General features: G+C 44.4%; 1 protein-coding gene and 1 pseudogene across 6 annotated transcripts in view; one reads left to right on the top strand and one right to left on the bottom strand.

Annotated features, from left to right (window-relative positions):
• Positions 1 to 7,959: 7,959 nt before the first annotated feature.
• LOC116563679 lies at positions 7,960 to 11,828 on the bottom strand (annotated as a pseudogene). The gene is made up of 2 exons (XR_004274518.1): positions 11,658 to 11,828; positions 7,960 to 8,650 (listed from the first exon to the last, which is right to left on the bottom strand). The product of XR_004274518.1 is annotated as a 60S ribosomal protein L10a pseudogene (transcript).
• Positions 11,829 to 12,171: 343 nt separating this feature from the next.
• ALG6 (ALG6 alpha-1,3-glucosyltransferase) overlaps positions 12,172 to 14,827 on the top strand; it is a 73,818-nt gene continuing 71,162 nt past the window's right edge. For 3 of the 5 annotated variants that reach the window (XM_032296763.1, XM_032296765.1, XM_032296761.1), the window contains exons 1-2: positions 12,205 to 12,302; positions 13,499 to 13,604. The gene's annotated coding sequence lies outside the window, so the exon portion shown is untranslated. Of the gene's footprint in view, positions 12,303 to 13,498; positions 13,605 to 14,827 lie in introns of all 5 variants that reach the window. The other 2 variants (XM_032296764.1, XM_032296762.1) reach the window with 1 other exon arrangement.

The following is a 14,827-nucleotide window of genomic DNA, read 5'->3' as shown; positions in this document are numbered from 1 at the left end:
GGTAGAATTCGGCTGTGAATCTGTCTAGTCCTGGACATTTTTTAGTTGGTAAGCTATTAATTACTGCTTCAATTTCAGACCTTGTTATTGGTTTATTCAGGGATTCGACTTCTTCCTGGTTTAGTCTTGGGAGAGGGTATGTGTCCAGGAACTTATCCATTTCTTCTAGATTTTCTAGTTTATTTCTGTAGAGGTGTTTATAGTATTCTCTGATGGTAGTTCGTATTTCTGTGGGATCAGTAGTAATAGTCCCTTTATGATTTTTTATTGTTTCTACTTGATTCTTCTCTCTTTTCTTCTTTATTAGTCTGTTTAGCAGTCTATTTTGTTAATCTTTTAAAAAAATCAGCTCCTGCATTCATTGATTCTTTGAAGGGTTTTTCATGTCTCTATCTCCTTCAGTTCTGCTCTGATCTTAGTTATTTCTTGTCTTCTGCTAGCTTTTGAATTTGTTTGCTCTTGCTTTTCTAGTTCTTTTAATTGTGATGTTAGGGTGTTGATTTTAGATCTTTCCTGCTTTCTTCTGTGGGCATTTAGTGCTATACATTTCTCTCTAAACACTACTTTAGCTGTGTCCCAGAGATTCTGGTATGCTGTTACTTTTTTCTCATTGGTTTTAAAGATTTTTATTTTTTTACATTTATATTGGTTTTAAAGATTTTATTTATTTTAAAATAAATACATAAGGTTTTTTACTTCTGCCTTAATTTCATTATTTACCCAGTAGTCATTCGGGAGCAGGTTGTTCAGTTTCCAGATAGTTGTGCGGTTTTGAGTAAGTTTCTTTCTTTTTTTTTTTTTTTTGAGACGGAGTTTCGCTCTTGTTACCCAGGCTGGAGTGCAATGGCACGATCTCGGCTCACCGCAACCTCCACCTCCTGAGTTCAGGCAATTCTCCTGCCTCAGCCTCCTGAGTAGCTGGGATTACAGGCATGTGCCACCATGCCCAGCTAATTTTTTGTAGTTTTAGTAGAGACGGGGTTTCACCATGTTGACCAGGATGGTCTCGATCTCTTGACCTCGTGATCCACCCGCCTCGGCCTCCCAAAGTGCTGGGATTACAGGCTTGAGCCACCGCGCCCGGCTTGAGTAAGTTTCTTAATCCTGAGTTCTAATTTGATTGCACTGTGGTCTGAGTTCTTTTGCATTTGCTGAGGAGTGTTTTACCTCCAATTATGTAATCAACTTTAGAATAAGTGTGATGTGGTGCTGAGAAGAAGGTATATTCTGTTTATTTGCGGTGGAGAGTTCTGTAGATGTTTATTAGGTCCACTTGGTCCACAGCTGAGTTCAAGTCCTGAAAATCTTTGTTAATTTTCTGTCTTGTTGATCTGTCTAATATTGACAGTGGGGTGTTAAAGTATCCCACTATTATTGTGTGGCAGTCTAAGTCTCTTTATAGGTCTCTAAGAACTTGCGTTATGAATCTGGGTGCTCCCGTATTGGGTGCATATATATTTAGGATAGTTAGCTCTTCTTGTTGCATTGATCCCTTTACCATTATGTAATGCCCTTTTTTTTTTTTTTTTTGATCTTTCTTGGTTTAACATTTTTTTTATCAGAGAACAGGATTGCAACCACTGTTTTTTTTTTTTTTTTTTTGCTTTCAATTTTCGTGGTAAATATTCTTCCATACCTTTATTTTAAGCCTATGTATGTCTTTGCATGTGAGATGGGTCTCCTGAGTACAGCATACCAATGCGTCTTGACTCTATGCAATTTGCCAGTCTATGTCTTTTAATTGGGGCATTGAGCCCATTTACATTTAGGGTTAATATTGTTATATGTGAATTTGATCCTATCATTATGATGCTAGCTGGTTATTTTGACTATTAGTTGATGCAGTTTCTTTTTTTTTTTTTTTTTTGAGACGGAGTTTCACTCATGTTACCCAGGCTGGAGTGCAATGGCGAGATCTCGGCTCACCGCAACCTCCGCCTCCTGGGTTCAGGCAATTCTCCTGCCTCAGCCTCCTGAGTAGCTGGGATTACAGGCACGCACCACCATGCCCAGCTAATTTTTTTTTGTATTTTTGGTTGAGACGGGGTTTCACCATGTTGACCAGGATGGTCTCGATCTCTTGACCTCGTGATCCACCCGCCTCGGCCTCCCAAAGTGCTGGGATTACAGGCTTGAGCCACCGCGCCCGGCCTGTTGATGCAGTTTCTTAATAGCATCAATGGTCTTTACAATTTAGTATGTTTTTGCAGGGACTGGTACTGGTTTTTCCTTTCCATATTTAGCGCTTCCTTTGGGAGCTCTCGTAAGGTAGGCCTGGTGGTGACAAAATATCTCAGTATTTGCTTATCTGTAAAGGATTTTATTTCTTCTTTGCTTATGAAGCTTAGGTTGGCTAGATATGAAATTCCAGGTTGAAAATTATTTTCTTCTTTAAGAATGTTGAATATTGTCCCCTACTCTCTTCTGGCTTATAGGGTTTCTGCAGAGAGATCCTCTGTGAGTCTAATGGGCTTCCCTTTGTGGGTATATTGAACTTTCTCTTTGGCTTCCCTTAACCCCTTAACATTTTTTTCCTTCATTTCAACCTTGGTGAGTCTGACGATTACGTGTCTTGGGGATGATCTTCTTGAGGAGTAGCTCTGTGGTATTCTCCATATTTCCTGAATTTGAATGTTAGCCTGTCTTGCTAGGTTGGGGAAGTTCTCCTGGATAATATGCTGAAGAGTGTTTTCCAACATAGTTCCAATCTCCCTGTCACTTTCAGGTACACCAGTCAAACATACATTTGGTCTTTTCACATGGTCCCATATTTATTGGAGGCTTTGTTAGTTCCCTTTCATTCTTTTTTCTGTAATCTTGTCTTCAAACTTTATTTCATTAAGTTTATCTTCAATCTCTGATATCCTTTTTTTCTGCCTGATCAATTTGGCTATTTATATTGTGTATGCTTCACAAAGTTCTCATGCTGTGTTTTTTAGCTCCATCAGGTCGTTTCTGTTCTTCTCTAAACTGGTTATTCTAGTTAACAATTCTTCTAGCTCTTTTTCAAGGTTCTTAGCTTCCCTGCATTGGGTTAGAACATGTTCCTTTAGCTCAGAGGAGTTTGTTATTATCCACCTTTTGAAGCCTACTTCTGTCAATTCGTCAAACTCATTCTCTGTCCAGTTTTGTTCTCTTGCTGGTGAGGAGTTGTGATCCTTTGGATGAGAAGAGGCCTTCTGGTTTTTTGAATTTTCAGCCTTTTTATACTGGTTTTTCCTCATCTTTGTGGATTTATCTACCTTTGGTCTTTGATGTTGGTGACTTTCAGATGGGGTTTTTGTGTGGACGTCTTTTTTTTTATTTTGATGCTATTTCTTTCTGTTTGTTAGTTTTTCTCCTAACAGTCAGGTCCCTCTGCTGTAGGTGTGCTGGCGTTTGCTGGATGCCCTCTCCAGACCCTGTTTGCCTGGGTATCACTAGTGGAGGGTACAGAACAGCAAAGATTTCTTCCCGTTCCTTCCTCCAGAAGCTTTGTCCCAAAGGATCACCCACCAGATGCCAGCCAGAGCTCTCTATATAAGATATCTGTTGACCCTTGCTGGGAGGTGTCTCCCAGTCAGGAGGCACAGGGGTCAGGGACCCACTTGGGAAGGCAGACTGTCCCTTAGCAGACCTTGAGTGCAGTGCTGAGGGATTTGCTGCTCTCTTCAGAGCCGGCAGGCAGGAAAGTTTAATTCTGCTGAAGCTGTGCCCACAGCCACCCCTTCCCCCAGGTGCTCTGTCCGAGGGAAATGAGAGTTTTATCTATAAGCCCCTGACTGGTGCTGCTGCCTTTCTTTCAGAGATGCCCTGTCCTGAGAGGAGGAATCTAGAGAGGCAGTCTGGCTATAGCAGGTTTGCCAAGCTGTGGTACGGGTCAAACTTCCCAATGGCTTTGTTTACGCTGTGAGGGGACAACCACCTATTCAAGCATCAGTAATGGTGGATGGTCTTCCCTCCACCAAGCTCTAGTGTCCCAGGTCAATTTCAGACTGCTGTGCTGGCAGCAGGAATTTCAAGCCAGTGGATCTTACCTTGCTGGGTTCCATGGGGGTGGGATCTGCTGAGCTAGACCTCTTGGCTCCCTGGCTTCAGCCCTTTTTCCAGGGGAGTGAATGATTCTGTCACACTGGCATTCTAGGCACCACTGGGGTATGAAAAAAAGCTCTGGCAGCTAGCTTGGTGTCTGCCCAAACGGCCGCCCAGTTTTATGCTTGAAACTCAGAGCCCTGGTGGTGTAGGCACCTGAGGGAATCTCCTGGTCTGTGGGTTGCAAAGACCATGGGAAATGCATAGTAATTTTTGCATTTTTAGTAGAGATGAGGGTTCACCATGTTAGCCAGGCTGGTCTCGAACTCCTGACCTCAGGTGATCTGCCCACCTCAGCCTCCTAAAGTGCTGGGATACAGCCTGAGCTACTGCACCCAGCTGTTTTCTCTTTTAATAAAAGCAAAAATTAGGCCAGGTGTGGTGGGTCACACCTGTAATCCCAGCCCTTTGGGAGGCCAAGGCAGGTGGATCACCTGAGGACAGGAGTTCAAGACCAGCCTGGCCAACATGGTGAAACCCTGTCTCTACTAAAAATACAAAAAATTAGCTGGGCTTGGTGGCGTGTGCCTGTTATCCCTACTCTGGAGGCTGAGGCAGGAGAATTGCTTGAACCCAGCAGGTGGAGGTTGTGGTGAGTGGAAATCACACCATTGCACTCCAACCTGGGGGAGAGAGACTCCGTCTCAAAAAAAAAAATTATCTGGGTGTGGTGGCAGGTGCTTGTAATCCCAGCTACTTGGGAGGCTAAGGCAGGAGAATGGCTTGAACCCAGGAGGTGGAGGTTGCAGTGAGCTGAGGTCATGCCTCTGCACTCCAGCCTGGGCAACAGAGCAAGACTCTGTCTAAAAAAAGAAAAAAAAAAAAAAAGAAAAGAAAAAAGAAAGAAAGAAAGAAAACAAAGAAAAAAGAGAGAGAGAAAGAACATTTGGGCATCAGAGACATTAGAACAGCAGTCTGCAACTAGGGAGCCTAGAATCTTCTTTTTTTGTGACAATAGTTATTATCTCACTGAATGAGAGTTCTGTGGAACATGCTTCAGGAAATGTCACTCTCAAGTTTTTTGGTTTTTTTTTTTTTTGAGACGGAGTCTCACTTGATCACCAGGCCTGAGTGCTGTGGCACGATCTTGACTCACTGCAACCTCTGCCTCCCAGGTTCAAGCAATTCTCCTGCCTCAGCCTCCCAAGTAGCTGGGATTACAGGCATGTGCCACCATGCCCGGCTAACTTTTGTGTTTTTAGTAGAGATGAGTTTCACGGTGTTGTTCAGGATGGTCTTAATCTCTTGACCTCATGATCTGCCCGCCTTGGCCTCCCAAAATGCTGGGATTACAGGCGTGAGCCACCGCACCCAGCCTCAAGTTTTCTTATACGTCAAAAGGGGATAATAACACCTGTTCTTTTTTTTTTTTTTTTTTTTGAGATGGAGTTTCACTCATGTTACCCAGGCTGGAGTGCAATGGCGCGATCTCGGCTCACCGCAACCTCCGCCTCCTGGGTTCAGGCAATTCTCCTGCCTCAGCCTCCTGAGTAGTTGGGATTACAGGCACGCACCACCATGCCCAGCTAATTTTTTGTATTTTTAGTAGAGACGGGGTTTCACCATGTTGACCAGGATGGTCTCGATCTCTTGACCTCGTGATCCACCCGCCTCTGCCTCCCAAAGTGCTGGGATTACAGGCTTGAGCCACCGCGCCCGGCTAATAACACCTGTTCTACCATTATCTCAGAGTTACTGTGAAGATCAAGTGAGCTGGATATGAAAGACTTTTGCTAATGCCTCTATTGAAACATGACAATGTAAAGTTTAACTCAAACACTATGCTACTTAGGTGAACTTATGCCCTATAGGGGGCAAGAATATGATGAGATTTGGAGGTTGCATAATAATGGAAAATGAGTCACTTTGACCCATAAAAGGGTCAATTGAGGAACAGGTACTGATAAGAAAAGGGATTCTATTTCAAAGAACAGCTATTATCAGGTGAATAGCCTTAACTTTAAATCAGAGAAGATCTGAAGCTTACATAGAAAAGGGCTTGTTTTCTTACTGAGTGGAAGTGATCTAGGAAAAGAACTAGAAATTATTATAAAATTATGATTTGTGTTAGGAAGTTTGCCTAGTGAATATTCAAAGTACCTTCAATAGCCAGCGTGGTGGCTCATGCCTATAACCCCAGCATAGTGGGAGGCTGAGGTTGGTGAATCATGAGGTCAGGAGTTCAAGACCAGTCTGACCAATATGGCGAAACTCTGTCTCTACTAAAAATACAAAAGTTAGCCAGGGGTGGTGGTGTGCACCTGTAGTCCCAGTTACTCGGGAGGCTGAGGCAGGAGAATTGTTTGAACCCAGGAGGTGGAGGCTGCAGTGAGCCAACACTGTGCCACTGCACTCCAGCCTAGGTGACAGAGTGAGACTCCATCAAAAAAAAAAAAAAAAAAAAAGAAAGTAACTTTAATAAAGTATATAATGGTTTGTTAAGTTTGCTGTAACAAAATAGCACAGACTGGGTGGCTTAAACAACAGAAATTTGTTTTCTTGAAGTCAGAGATCAAAGTGTCTGCAGGACTGATTTCTTTTGAGGCCTCTCTTCTTGGCTTGCAGATGGCCCTATTCTGTCTTCACATGGTCTTTCCTCTGTGTGCATGCGTATCTGTGTTCAAATTTCCATTCTTACAAGGATCCAGTCATGTTGGATTAGGGCCCATCCTAATGTCCTCACTTAATTTTAATTACCTCTTTAAAATCCCTGTTTCCAAATATAGTCACATTCTTAGGCATGGGGGATTAGAACTTCAACATATGAATTTTGAGGGCTACAATTCAGGCCAAAACAAGTTATATGCCATTTGTACAATGAGATTATTATCTTTACTCTATGCACATGAAATGGCTGCCAGAAGTTGCTTCTTTTGTGAAAGACATGGCAGAAAGACAAGAAAGTAAGAGGATTTGAACTGTGATTTTCTGGCTGGTGACAAATAAAATTATTAGGTGAGCTCTTGCCCATTTCTACTTTCATCCCAACTTTTCTGTAGTGGATGACAGATGGCCACAAATTCTTTCCTACCTTCCGATTGAGAGGCAGAATCTATTTCCACTCTCCTTGTATCATGGCTAGGTTACTGTGTGACTTGGAAGGCTGGGGTGTAAGAGATCTGCAACATTTGCCTTTGCCACTTGGAATGTTCTCTCTGGGAATTGAGCTGCTATGTAAAAAGTTTGCAAAACTTTCTGAAGAGAGAACCCCTGTGGAGAGAGGGCTGAAGCCATTCATAGATGTTTTAGCCTCAGCTGATCTCCCAGCTGAATGCAGCCTGACAATCCTAGTGGAACAGAAGAACCACCTACCTGAACCCTGCCTAGATTCTGGATCTACAGTATCATGAGCAAATAAAATCACTGCTATATAAGCCACTAAATTTTGAAGTAATTTGTTACACAGCAGTAGATAATTGAAGCCATCACCTATTATCCAAACTGACTTTAGAGATTACTACTGTTCATTTCATATTCCTTCCTGTCTTCCTTTAAAATGCAACAACTTTTTTTTTTTCTTTTTTTTTTTTTTTTTTGAGACGGAGTTTCACTCTTGTTACCCAGGCTGGAGTGCAATGGCGCGATCTTGGCTCACCGCAACCTCCGCCTCCCGGGTTCAGGCAATTCTCCTGCCTCAGCCTCCTTAGTAGCTGGGATTACAGGCACGTGCCACCATGCCCAGCTAATTTTTTGTATTTTTTTAGTAGAGACGGGGTTTCACCATGTTGACCAGGATGGTCTCGATCTCTTGACCTCGTGATCCACCCGCCTCGGCCTCCCAAAGTGCTGGGATTACAGGCTTGAGCCACTGCGCCCGGCATGCAACAACTTTTAATAAGGACTATGCATTAGTGTAATTTGATTTCAGATAATTTTTTTTTGGACTGGTAGAATTTATTCAAATGTGCCTTAATATAGGCGCTGGGGCTTGCCCATGGTGCTCTTAATATATAAGGCCCAGACATTCTGCCAATTTTCTTGAGCAATGACACCAAGAAATGGACAGCCAAATGAATGTCACACACAAGCTCATCGTCTGTCATCTTCACGTGACCAAAAGCCACAGCCAGACATAACACCTTCTTCATTTGGAACTTGATTGTGGACTTTACCTCATCCACTTTGGCCACCATGTTTTCATTGTGTGTGAGCAGGGAGGGGAACTTTCCTGCCTTATTTAAGCCTGGGCCGAGGATTTGTGGAATCTGCTTGATCAGAGACTCTGAGGCCAAAAATGCATCATACTTCTTGGCCAGCTTCTTGACCAGTTTTTTATTCTTGTTGAGTTTTTTCAGCGCCTGGATGTCCATTGGGGGATATCCATGGCCTTGGCCTTGTCCCAGTGCTGCTGGTCCCCCAGGACACACACGGAGAACTTGGGGCGAGGAGTGGACTTAAGCCTGACGGTGCCCGAGAAACGCTTGTCCTTCTGGAGGTCATAGTTCTTCAAACTCATCTGCAACTCCACCGTCTCCAGGAACTTGAGGTGCTTGCGCTGGCTCCCGTGCAGGACTTCCCACACCAACTCGTACAGGGTGTCTCCTGAGAGACTTTGCTGCTCATGGCTTCTCCTGCCTCGCTAATCGGAAAAGAGAGCGCATTTTTTAATTTTTGTATTTTTTAGACAGGGTTATGCTCTCTCACTCAAGCTGGAATGCATTGGTGCAATCATGGTTCACTGTAGCCTCAACCTCCCTGGGCTCAAGTGATCCTCCCATCTCAGCCTCCTGAGAAGCTGGGACTACATGAGCACACCACCAAACTCCACTAATTTTTATGTACTTTTTGTAGAGACAGGGTTTTCACCATGTTGCTCAGTCTGGTCTTTAGCTCCTGGGCTCAAAGGATCTGCCCACCTCAGCCTCCTAAAGTGCTGGGATTACAGGTGTGAGCTACTGTGTCTGGTCGTTGTTTCAGAGAAAATTTTCAGATAAGAACAATAGGCTTCTGGTGGGGATGTAAATATATATATGTATGGGCTGCTATATGGTAGGGGAAAGAAGACACTTCAAAGAGAGGAAAAGTCTATAAAAAGTAAACACATGTTAGAGTCAAATTATAATAGCTATTATTTATTGATTGCATACTATATGCCAGGCAGTATGTTCAAGTTTTATATGCATGATTTCATTTTACTCTCATTAAAATTCAAAGAAGATGACATTATTATGAATTCTTTTTTTGTAGGTGAAGTAATTATGTCAGAGACATTAGGAGACTTTACCAAGTTCACACAACTGGAAAGTAGAAGAACTAAGATTTAAATCTAAACCTGTTTATCTTCAGAGTCAGACACTAGTTCTAATCACCTTTCTACACTTCCTGTAAACTTGATCTACTCTACAATTTTGCTATGGCTTATCCTTTTTGGTTATAGTAAATGCTATCATTCAAAATGGATTTGCTGAGCATCTGCTGTGTAAAGGCACTGGACATTCAGATGTGAAAGATAATACCTGTTGGAGGTAAAGAGCAGGAGAAGGTATGGAGCTGGCAGCGGTGGGACAATTCAGCTATGAGTTAGTGACTGTGATGTCTCTTCTACTATGTATTCAATGAACATTTTGAGCATCAACTTTTTGTTAAATACTGGGTCAGAAGCTATTGGGTTCAGAAACAGGAAAGAGAGATTGGTATCAACTTCAATCACTTTACGGTGTATATTTTTCACATATTAATTTTTTTCACATATAATTTCTGAAATTATATGTTTTACAGTAATTATTAGCTTAAATGGTAATATTGTTTTCTTCCTCAGTGGTACATAAAATAATGGTGCTTTTTACAAGTGGTAGAACTTTAGATTCAATAAAATATGATTTTTGGTCTGCCAAACATGGTTCGTGTTCACAAAATGCTTAATATTTATGATCCTGCAATGTACTGGATTTCTTTCTATGTTTGTAACCATGTAATATCCTTCACCAGTCTACCTTCCTTCTTTTGGCCTGAGATAATGCATTTGTTCAAGTAAAGTTGTTTATTTTCTCTCTACACTGTCTCCATCACTGTTCAGCAAATGAAATGCTTTCATCTCTCTATCTTCACCCCAACTTCTTTCCTGGGCTCTGATTCATAACTGACATCTGAGTATTATAACTTTCTTGTCTTTATGTCACCTTGAACTCAATACAATGCTCCATCTTTCCCTCCAAGCCAGATTATTCTCCAGGCTTCCCAAGATCTATCAGTTTGTGGGAGCCATCCTTGATTCTTCTCTCTCCCTTGTTTCACTCCTATACATCTAGTGTGCTGCTATTAAGACCTGTACACGTTTCTTCTTGCATTGATCTCTTCCTTTCCAGTTCCACTATTGCCATCTCAGTCCAGGCCCTTGTCTAATCATGCATGGACGGCTACAGTCTCCCTGTAATTCATCTGACCCATTTTTACCACTTTAATTTTTCTCTAACATGGTATTGTACATGGACTCCCTGCTAAAAGTCATTAAACAGCCCCTTACTGATCACTAGATACATTCCAGACACCACAGCCTGGTATTCAAGGCTCTCTATAATTACCACTCCTTTCCAGCTTCATCATCCACCATCTAAACTGGAGGAAATGTTCTACACTTTTCAGCTGCCACAATTTTTGGCTTGAACCATTTCCTTTGTCTAGATTCCTACTCTCATTCTCTGGGCTCATCTAAGACCAGGCTTTCCTTCAAAGCTCAGCTGACTCCTCCAGGAAAAGCATTTCCTGATGGTTTGCAGTTTACAGTGAACTCTCTTCTCCTAACTCCTACAGTGCTTAGTGCATATATAAGTAATGTAACATTTAGTATGTGTTACCTTCTATAGCTTTTTATCCTTTTATGCATAAAAATGTCTTTCCAATGAGAATTAAATGCCTTGAGAGTGGGGAGCTGGCCATATTTCTCCATACTCCCAGTGCTGATGGTCTTTTAGATATAATCATCTTTTAGATCTGGAAGTTCACCTAGCCCTACTGATTCCTTTCCCAGTTGAAAAAACAGAGGCCCAGAGAGAAGCTGTTCAGACTCAGTAGAAAGCCATAGTTCTAGCCAAATATTTGCTAACACTTATAAATTATAGGGTTGGCTTATGTAGAATGGCAAGATTCATAAGTGGGGAATGAGGGCATTCTCTGAACAAAGGAAGGCAGTTAGAAATCATTACAACTGTCCATGCATGATTGGACACGGGCCTAGACTGAGATGGAAATAGCGGAACTGGAAATGAAGGGATCGCTGCAAAAGGAAAAGTGTGCAGGTCTTGCTAACATACTAGATAGGTTTTTGTTTTTTTGTTTTTTTTTTTTTTTGAGACAGAGTTTCGCTCTTGTTACCAAGGCTGGAGTGCAATGGCGCGATCTCGGCTCACCGCAACCTCCGCCTCCTGGGTTCAGGCAATTCTCCTGCCCCAGCCTCCTGAGTCGCTGGGATTACAGGCACACGCCACCATGCCCAGCTAATTTTTTGTATTTTTAGTAGAGACGGGGTTTCACCATGTTGACCAGGATGGTCTCGATCTCTTGACCTCGTGATCCACCCGCCTCGGCCTCCCAAAGTGCTGGGATTACAGGCTTGAGCCACCGCGCCCGGCTAGATAGGTATTTTTTACAAGTTTGGGAATAGGTGATTCAAGCTGTCCGCTGGGGCACGTGTAGTGGCTACTTGAGGGCAGGGCTGTCCTTTTGCACAACGCACAGGCTCTTGAAAATGGTTGGATGTTCAGTAATGTTTCTTGCTTGAGGTGGCTGCCCAGTCCTACCACATTCTTCTTCTCAGGCATGTAGCTGGAAGAAAGTGAAGCAGGTTGGCTTTCTGGCTCCTCAATGGCACAGACCCAGAGGAAGCCCTACTGCCTGGTGGTGAGGACCGGCCAAGGCTCTCTGCTCAGTGCAGCCAGCCAGGACCCGCCCCTGACAGGAATCTGTGGGCTAAACAGCCGCTCTGGTCTTGGCCACCATCCCAGGAAAGAAGAGCAAGGGGCTTTCCACCTGCCCCTAGCCTAACCCGGGTCTGGGACCTCTCAGGTTCCAGCAGCTCTTGCCCCACCTCCTAAGCCGGCCGCCTCCTCTCCGCGTCCAGGTTGCCCGCCCCTCCCCTAACGCTCGACGGGCTCGCTCCCGCACCAGGCGCGTGGGGGGTGAGCGGGCGCGCGGAGGTGGAAGGCCGGAGGGACAGTCCGCCGCGGGGGCGAGCGCGCAGGCGCCTTCCTGGGACCCGCTGCAGGCGCGAATTCCAGCGGCCGGCGGGCGGCGGGGTAAGGACAAGGGATCCCGGGGATTCTGGACCCGGGGCTAATGTGGGGAGGTGCTGGGGGCTCGCTGCACGCCACGAGGCGGCGCAGAGCTGGCGACCCGGCTCTCAGCTCCGCTCCACTCCCTGGGATGCGACGCGAGGCCTCCCCAGGCCTTCCTGCAGGGTCGCTTGGGGGTCGGGTGAGGGGACGCGGTGATACGGCCCTTCCAGGCTGGGGCGGTCCTGGCGCCCTTGTCCTTGAGGTTCAGAGGGTCTGGCCCCCAGGAGGAGGGGCGGAGAAACGTGAAAAGGGATCCCTTTCGCCCCATATGCTCGACCGGGATAGCTGCCTTCCGCGGTGTTGTGTCCACTGCGGGGGAAGGATCTTTTAGACTAAAAGGAGCAAAGTCGGCTCTGGGACGTGGATGGAGGGCTTGGCGCTTGTCGAGATGCACCATCAGGGTAAAGGAGGACGAAAAGCGCCTCTACTGCCTGCCTAGCAACTTCGTGGCGGGTGGTTACTGTATTCTGATTTACAGGTGGAAAAAGTCGCAAAGAACCCTTTTTCTAGTTTCAGGAAAAGAGAGTGGTTAAAAAGCCTCGCATAGAATCTTTAACCACATAGGGCTCAGTAGAATTAGGTATCTCCCCGCTTCACATACACAGACACTCGCAGCTCCATTCAGCAAATACTTCTTGGGTACCTGCCTTCTGCTAACACTGTCTACAAGTGGGGAACAGAGAGCAACGACTGAGACAGGAGGATCCCTGCTCACAGGGAGCCCTTACTCTAGTCGACACATCCGTCTACTTTCCTTTTATGCTTGCTTTTTTTTTTTTTTTTTTTTGAGACGGAGTCTTGCTCTGTCGCCCAGGCTGGAGTGCAATGGCGCCATCTCTCCTCAATGCAACCTCCGCCTCCCATTTTCAAGGGATTCTCCTGCCTCAGCCTCCCGAGTACTTGGGATTACAGGAACGCGCCACCACGCCCGGCTAATTTTTGAATTTTTTGTGGAGACGGGTTTCACTATGTTGAGTGTTATCCAGGCTGGTCTCAAACCCTTGACCTCAGGTGATCCGCCTGCCTCGGCCTCCCAAAGTGCTGGGATTACAGGGGTGAGCCACCATCACCGGCCTGTTTTATGCTTTTTAAATTGGAATATAACATATAGAAAAATACACAAATTATAAGTTGTAACTTGTTAATTTATCCTAAAGTCAGCACCTCTCCTAACCACTACTCAAATCAAGAAGCAAGATTCACAGCATTTCAGACCTCTGTGGACACCCCTCCCAATCACCATCCCTTCTTTCCTCCCCAAAGGTAACCTTTCCTGATTTTTAACACCATAGATTAGTTTTACCTATTTATGAACCTTTCATGGAACCATATGATAGGTATTCTTTGGTGTTCAGCATTTTTACTGAAAATTGTGTGAGATTGCACCATGTCATGTGAAAATACAATTACGGATAGTGAAAAGAAATAGAAAGCATTTTTTTTTTTTTTTTTTTTTTGACACAGTCTGGCTCTGTCGCCCAGAATGGAGGGCAGTGGTACGATCTCGGCTCACTGCAATGTCCGCCTCCCGGGTTCAAGCGATTTGCCTGCCTCAGCTTGCTGAGTAGCTGGGATTACAGACGTGTGCCACCACGCCCAGCTAATTTTTGTATTTTTAGTAGAGACGGGGTTTCACCATGTTGGTCAGGCTGGTATCACTCCTGACCTTGTGATCCACCCACCTTGGCCTCCCAAAATGCTGGGATTACAGGCGCCACTGGGCCCGGCAGGAAGCAAATTAAAGAGGGTAATGGTACAAATAGTAAGGGGAGGAAGCTTTAGTAGGGTAGTCAGGGATGATCTTTCTGAGGGGGCAATTTGAGGTATGGCATGAAAGACAAAAGATTAGCCATTCCAGTTGGTTCTAGAGTTACTGCATGATGTTTTTAAGTAAGAAAATAATTAGGACTAGGCACGGTGGCTCATGCCTGTAATCTCAGCACTTTGGGAGGCTGAGGCGTGTGGATCACTTGAGGTCAGGAGCTCAAGACTAGCCTGGCCAACCTGGGGAAACCTCATCTCTACTAAAAATACAAAAATTAGGCAGGCATGGTGGCGGGCGCCTGTAATTCTAGCTAATTGGGAGGCTGAGGCAGGAGAATCACTTGAACCTGTGAGGTGGAGGTTGCAGTGAGCCAAGATCGGGCCATTGCACTCCAACCTGGTCAACAAGAGCAAAACTCTGTCTCAATAAACAAGAAAAAAAAAAGGAAAAAAAGAAAATAATTTTAGATCATTAGGTGGAATATACCAATTTTGCCTTAAATTTTTTAGTTGATTTATTATATTTTCTGAATATATTTAAAGTGTGTCCTGTGGTTAAATTGGTCCAACATTTTTCAAAGAGAAGAGGAAAATGTCAATTTGCTGCTGCTGCTTTTTTTTTTTTTTTTTTTGAGATAGAGTCTTGCTCTGTCACCAGGCTGGACTGCTGTGGTGCAGTCTCGGCTCAGTGCAACCTCTGCCTCCCGGGTTCAAGCAATTCT

Source organism: Sapajus apella, unplaced genomic scaffold, assembly GCF_009761245.1.
Source record: "Sapajus apella isolate SASKATOON/1434 unplaced genomic scaffold, GSC_monkey_1.0 scaffold36, whole genome shotgun sequence".
Lineage (NCBI taxonomy): Eukaryota > Metazoa > Chordata > Mammalia > Primates > Cebidae > Sapajus > Sapajus apella.
This window is presented reverse-complemented; position numbering and strand designations above follow the sequence as displayed.